Below are 6,362 nucleotides of genomic sequence, written 5' to 3' on the forward strand. Positions count from 1 at the left end.
AAATAGAAAAAGTTTTCGTGTTAATGTAGAAAATTGAAAGATATGAAAATAGTGTTATAAAATTATCGAAACTTTTTAAAGCAATTGGAATAATCTCGATGGTTAATAAACATTCAATAATAAGTTCATATATCAAAGAATGCGCAATTGAAGACTTTTTCATATGAAAACATAAGAAATAGAAAAAGTTTTCATGTTAATGTAGAAAATTGAAAAATATGAAAATAATATTCAAAAATTTTCAAAATTTTTTAAAACAATTGGAATAATCTTGATATGTACTAAACATTGAATAATAATACTTATATGTAAGAATGCGCAATTGAATATATAGTCATATGTAATCATAAAACATAGAAAAAAAATTTTTTTCGAAAAATTTAAAAACAATTGAAAATATCTAGATCGTTAATAGACAGAGGTTTTATAAAATGATACAAAATGATATTTTGTGAATTTCATAAGAAAAGGTAAGTTTTTTACTTAAATTTAATCCCCAAAAAAATTGAAAAATATTATCGAAAAAGCCTTAATCTTAAATGTAAACTTTCCAATGTGATCATTTCCCAAAATTGAATTTCCTTTTTAGTAAAATATAAAACAATTTAGAAAAATATGTGAATATTTTAGAAAATGTGAAAATTGACGCAAATATTACATTTTCAACGAAAAAAGAAAGTATCATAGTTTATTTCCATCCTTAAATTTATTATCATTAAATGTTATTCGGTATACATCTACATCACGAACATTTACAATTGTCATTCACATTACTATTTACCATATCAGATGCACTAAATATAAGATAAATTCACATAGTAAACCTAAAACGGACACAAACTTGACTTGACCATCAAATTGTTATTAAATATAGATATATTTTTTCCACCAATTTAATCCATGAAATATCCTCATTTTCAATGTAGATTCTTTTGTTGTTTTCACCTGTCCTCTAAACGCTACAATTAATTAGCTCTTCAATTGTATTTACAAAACGGACATTCATCTCCAAAGAGCGCTTACTTCCTAATAGGAACTTTGGTTTCATATACTTCGTGGAAATCCCTCAAGATTTCAACGACTGCAAAAAAAAATCTGACTTGGGAAAATCGATACAAAAAAAAACAATTAAACAAGTAAAAACAATAAATAAATATAGAATCAATCTAAATCATGTTTTATTATTATCATCATAATTATGTTGCCTTATTAATTTTTTTTTTGCTTCTTTAATTTCAAATCTATCATCGACTATACAAGTAGTTGTTTCATTCCATCATCATCATCATTATCATTTTTTTTTGTAGTTGTAGTTGTTTATTTTTGTACAAATATTAAAATATACACACGCACAGAAATACACTATCATTATTAATTTTATATTTTTTTTTTCATCATAACTTGAATTACTTTTTTTTACCATCTCCAACTTTCTCCTCACTTTTTTTGTTAAATCCTTAAAAATATTTTGTTTTTTTGGGGGGAAACAATAGACAAAAGCAAAATTGAAACGAAAACGTAGAATGTGACTCGAAATATTTTCCTGTTTTTTTTTTCCTCATTTTTAAAGCCAAAATTTTATCACATTTTTGATTTTGTAAAATCGTCTTTTTTTTTTGTAGGTTTTCACACCTGAAATAAAATTTAAAATAATAATAATAATAATAGAGTAACAATTTTGAATTTTCCTTTTACTAGAAACCAAAGAGAAATGAACGCAACGCTCGCAATGATTCGAGTTCTTCATGGGGATTCGATGTAGGCCACCAAAGTTACGCGCGAATTTTGAATTGTTCCCAGCGTTACGTGCAATTCTCGAGGCTGAACATAAAACGTGTAATACATAAAACTTCTTTATGAAACAATATACATCTCTTCTCCTGCTAATTACAAGTAATCATATCTGTTAGAATATAAACCTTGGATCTTCCATGGCTTGATTGTAGATGCTTCCTAAAACATGTTCTGTTTAAAAACCTTCTTCGAGGCGAAGTCTCAAGCACTTCTCACATATATATTGCATCACTTGGTCATTTATAAAACTATTGTTTATTTTTATTTTTTTTATCATTATTTTTTTTTATATCATTCATATATTTCTTTTTATTTCCATAATAATTACTATTTACAATTTCAAATACGTATACATTTCTCATTTTGTCTCCTTCATTATTTCTCAAATTTATGGTGGATTTGTTCTTTCTTTTTTGGCATTCTCCACTGATTAGATATGTACTTTATCCCATAACTCTTTCAAAACATCGAATTTGACAACTCTCTTTGCTCATATAGAAAAACCATTGATACAATTCTCTCAAGTGATAAACAAAAATGTATAAAACTTAAATTTTCAACAACAAAAACTTATAAATTCAAATATCAGCGCTGCATTATGTAACGTGCGTTAAGTGCGTGTAGACAACTTGTGATGCATAATGGATTTAAGTTGCATACAACACAAGATCAGAAACTAAAAACTTGGCTTCAGAAAAGAAAAAGACAAATATTTATTTTGAAATCTCAAAACTTAAACTAAATTTCGCTTATTTTTTTAGTAAACTTTACTAAAACAACTAATATATGTACTAAACCAATCAATAATTCTTAAATCATTTGTCAAGTTTTGAAAAAAATAAATATGAAAAATTTCTAAAAATTTAATTATTATTTTTAAGTTAAATAATTTCTTCTTAATTCAAATTTAAATCAATTCTAATTAAGACGAGAGTTTTAGTACCCTTTTCAAGAGGTTTATTTATGAACTGAGTAATGACCTTGAAAAATTTGTTAGTTTAAAAATGATCTCATCAATTTGTAAAATCAAGTAGACAATTTAGAAAAAAGTTTATTAAATGTTGAATTTACATTAGGAACGAAGATTTCTGGATTAGGTTAAAGTGCGTTAAAATCTTACGGTGTTATAATTATTATATTCTTTTCAGCTTAAGATTTAAATGTTGAAATCACCATTACTTTTATTCTCAATTTAAATACAAAATATATATATATTCATCTTTTTTTATAGTTTATAGTTTCTAGAAAATAAAGATACGCTATTTTACATATATTCACGTGGTTAATCGCTAAATATTCTTACTAATAAAGATAAATCACTTTTAGTACATCAATGCTTGGAGCTCGGAATGCTTTTAGAAACAAAAATCTAAATAAATAACGTCTCGTTAAAAATATAATAATAATAATTATAAAACATGTTAAAAGCTAAATTAATAAAAACGTAACAAAAAAAATAATAAATATTTCTCTTTCTCTTTTTTGATATTTTGTACTATTTCAGATTAGATTTAGAAATTGGGTGTGCTTATGCATTCCTCTGAATCGAATTTGTTGTTGTTTGTTAAATAACGTAAATTTGTATCATCAATGAATGAAAAATAACACAAAAACCTTCGGGTTTCATATGAGCATAGAAAGTTGCCGAAAAAATCCTCCACTTGTTTTCCTTCAATTTATCATAAATTACAAAAAAAAACAAATAATCAGTCCACAATCTACGTAATTATTAGAGTCTTTTCGCTCGTCCTCTGAAAAAAAAGAGAAAGTCACATAATCACCTCCGTTTGCATCCAAGTCTCTTTCTTATTCCTTTTTAGTAACGTTTATGCACTCATCAAATTCCGTGTTCGGTTTTCCACAATAGTCAATAGTTGGTACACACAAAAAAAATTTCTTTCTTTTAAATCACAGAACTTTTTTTGCATGTATTCATTCATGGCGTTTTCTGTTTATTTTGTTGTTGTTGTTGTTCTCTTTAGATGGTTTGATGTGCACTTATTTACACCATCCCTTTGGACATCATGCGCACTGTGTTCTTGAGGGCCTGCCTCTTGTTGCAAAACCATATCCTGATCACCTCTCGCTCGTACCCGAGCTGATGGGCTAATCCTGTGATCTCGGTTCCTGCAAATCAAGAGTCAAGTATTAAATTAAGATGTTTTTTAAGGTAATGAAGACAACTTGGTGCGGATTCCTCATTTACCTGATGGATGAGTGTTTCGCTCGAAATGCGCGTTGAGTAGTTCCAAGGCTTGCGGAGTGAAAGAGGTCCTCCGTTTGCGTTTCTTCGACGGTTCAATTCCTATGAAGTCCGTCAGATGGTTCTGCCCGCTCTTGTATCTGCAATAAACACTTTAACGCATTATTTAATTATATTAACTCAAGACTTATTGAATCAAAACGTCGAACGTTATTGTTAAAATATCCCAGACTGTTAGAAAATGGAATAATCGAAAGAGTTCGACGAAGATTTTACTAAATTTGATGACTCCTTCACCACAGTAGTCATGTATACATTTTTGTATTAGCGAAGTTGCCTGTGTAAATGATAAGGCGGATATATCCGCCCTCACCCTCATACCTTTAGTTTAGCAAACTCAAATAAATTGTTGTATTGAGAAATGTGTTAAAATAAAATAAGATGCTAATACAGCTTATATAAAACTATTAGTCACATTTCAATAGAGTAGAACTGGATTGTGAATCATAAGAGTAATTAATTATTATTTTTTTATATAAATTGCAAATTGATTTCTTTTATGAAATAAATTTGTATTTAAATATATCTTGAGATTGGAATATACGTGGATGTAATCATCAGAGGTTAAGTAGAAATGAAAGTGACGTTTCTTTGCATTTGTTATGCAAGACATAACTTAATAAATCATAGTAGAAATGCGTGCGTCAATTTCAATCTAGGCTAATGATGACTTAATATTCAATAAAATGTTAACATAAATAAATACAAAACAACTTCAATTTTCAATGAAAATATACCATTTTCTTTCTCATATCATCAAAAAATGAAAAAACATAAATAATTTTCTACTCTGCGCAATATGAAATTATAATGAATATTATGAGAAAAAAAAGAAAATACACATTCATTAAAATATAAATGAAAAAGGTGGCTTATTTCCATATGATTATTTTGAATAAATATTGTTCTCTCTATAAAATGTACATTTTAAATAAAATAAAATTACGATTGGATTTCATGTAAATTTGTTAATTGGGAATACAAAAAAAAAACCTATGTGAAAATGCCAAAACGGGTTTAATTATGCTTAAAAGAATCGGATTGCTCTCGTTTCGCGCATGAAAATTATTATTTTTCAGCTAAATGACATCTGTCTCGATTTATTCGGACCATTTTCAGTATTAATAGAATTTCAAGAGCGCGCTGCAAATATTGTTATTGTTTAATGCAGTAAACGAATGATAATGATTCGATAAAAGTGCGATCGATGTTCAATTAGCGTACGTTCGATAATACGTACATGATTATTCATCGCTCTTTGAGTGAAATAATCAATAAATTCATATAAACGTATGTAATTATGATAGATGTGTATTGACTATTTGTTTTGTATAATTGACTTGAGTCCTAGTTAGACTATAACTTTTTTTCTTCTAAAATTCGTCTTAATAAAAATAATAACTTCACTGTGATCGTGGCTCTATTAGTAACATGTACTTTATATGAATCTTTCAATTGCCGTACGTTCGATAATACGTACATAATTATTCATTGCTCTTTGACTGATATAAATTATAAATCCAAATAAACAATGTACAATTATGGCAGATGCATGTTGACTACTTATATTGTACATTTGAATACATGTTACACCACTATGTAACAAAAATATAAAATCGATATAAATTTTTGATGCGTCAGCAAAATGTACGTTTGTGCGAACGTCGAGTACGTTTGTGACAAATAAGAAACATGTGTGTATAAAATAAATAAATGCATGAATTCAGTATCAGTTAAATACCATGTGCTAACTTTGTACGTTAATTGAACGCTAACCCTATTTTCAATTTATCGTACATAGAAATGTAAAATTTATACTACAATCGGTCCTCTTTTTATGCGGTTTTTATTTCAAGAAGCATTTTTTTAAATAACTATTTTAGGCCATTTTGACACGTTTTGACACAAATTGGCAAACCATTTAATCGAAAAAGATTATAATTCTGAACGAGCATTCAAGTTTGAACGCGAGCTTCAGAATTGCATTTCTAGATATCAGGAATTGTACAAAAACATAGCAAAGCCATCGCAAAGTTTAATCACTGATTATATTGTGAAAAGGAAAAAATCAACATGCGAAGTTGAGACTAATTTTACTTGTGAAGAATCATTATCTTCAGGACATAGATCTGATATGCTGACTATCTCTTCTAGTGATGAAAGTGATTTCGAACCAGTTCGCAAACTATGCCGAACACTCTCATATAGCGACGATAATTCTAAAGAAAAAAATGTGAAGAAAGATTAACTTTCATCCAAATTTTCTGTATTTTTTTTTTGTAAAATTTTTCCGTATAAATTTAGA

General features: G+C 27.6%; 1 long non-coding RNA gene across 1 annotated transcript; it reads right to left on the reverse strand.

The window, feature by feature from the left end:
• Positions 1–3,607: 3,607 nt before the first annotated feature.
• Positions 3,608–4,158, reverse strand: LOC108558795. The gene is made up of 2 exons (XR_001890916.1): positions 4,001–4,158; positions 3,608–3,921 (listed from the first exon to the last, which is right to left on the reverse strand). It is a non-coding gene; the product is annotated as an uncharacterized LOC108558795 (long non-coding RNA).
• Between the last annotated feature and the right edge of the window lie 2,204 nt (positions 4,159–6,362).

This window comes from Nicrophorus vespilloides, unplaced genomic scaffold (genome assembly GCF_001412225.1).
Source record: "Nicrophorus vespilloides isolate i.1.1-1 unplaced genomic scaffold, Nicve_v1.0, whole genome shotgun sequence".
Taxonomy (NCBI): domain Eukaryota; kingdom Metazoa; phylum Arthropoda; class Insecta; order Coleoptera; family Silphidae; genus Nicrophorus; species Nicrophorus vespilloides.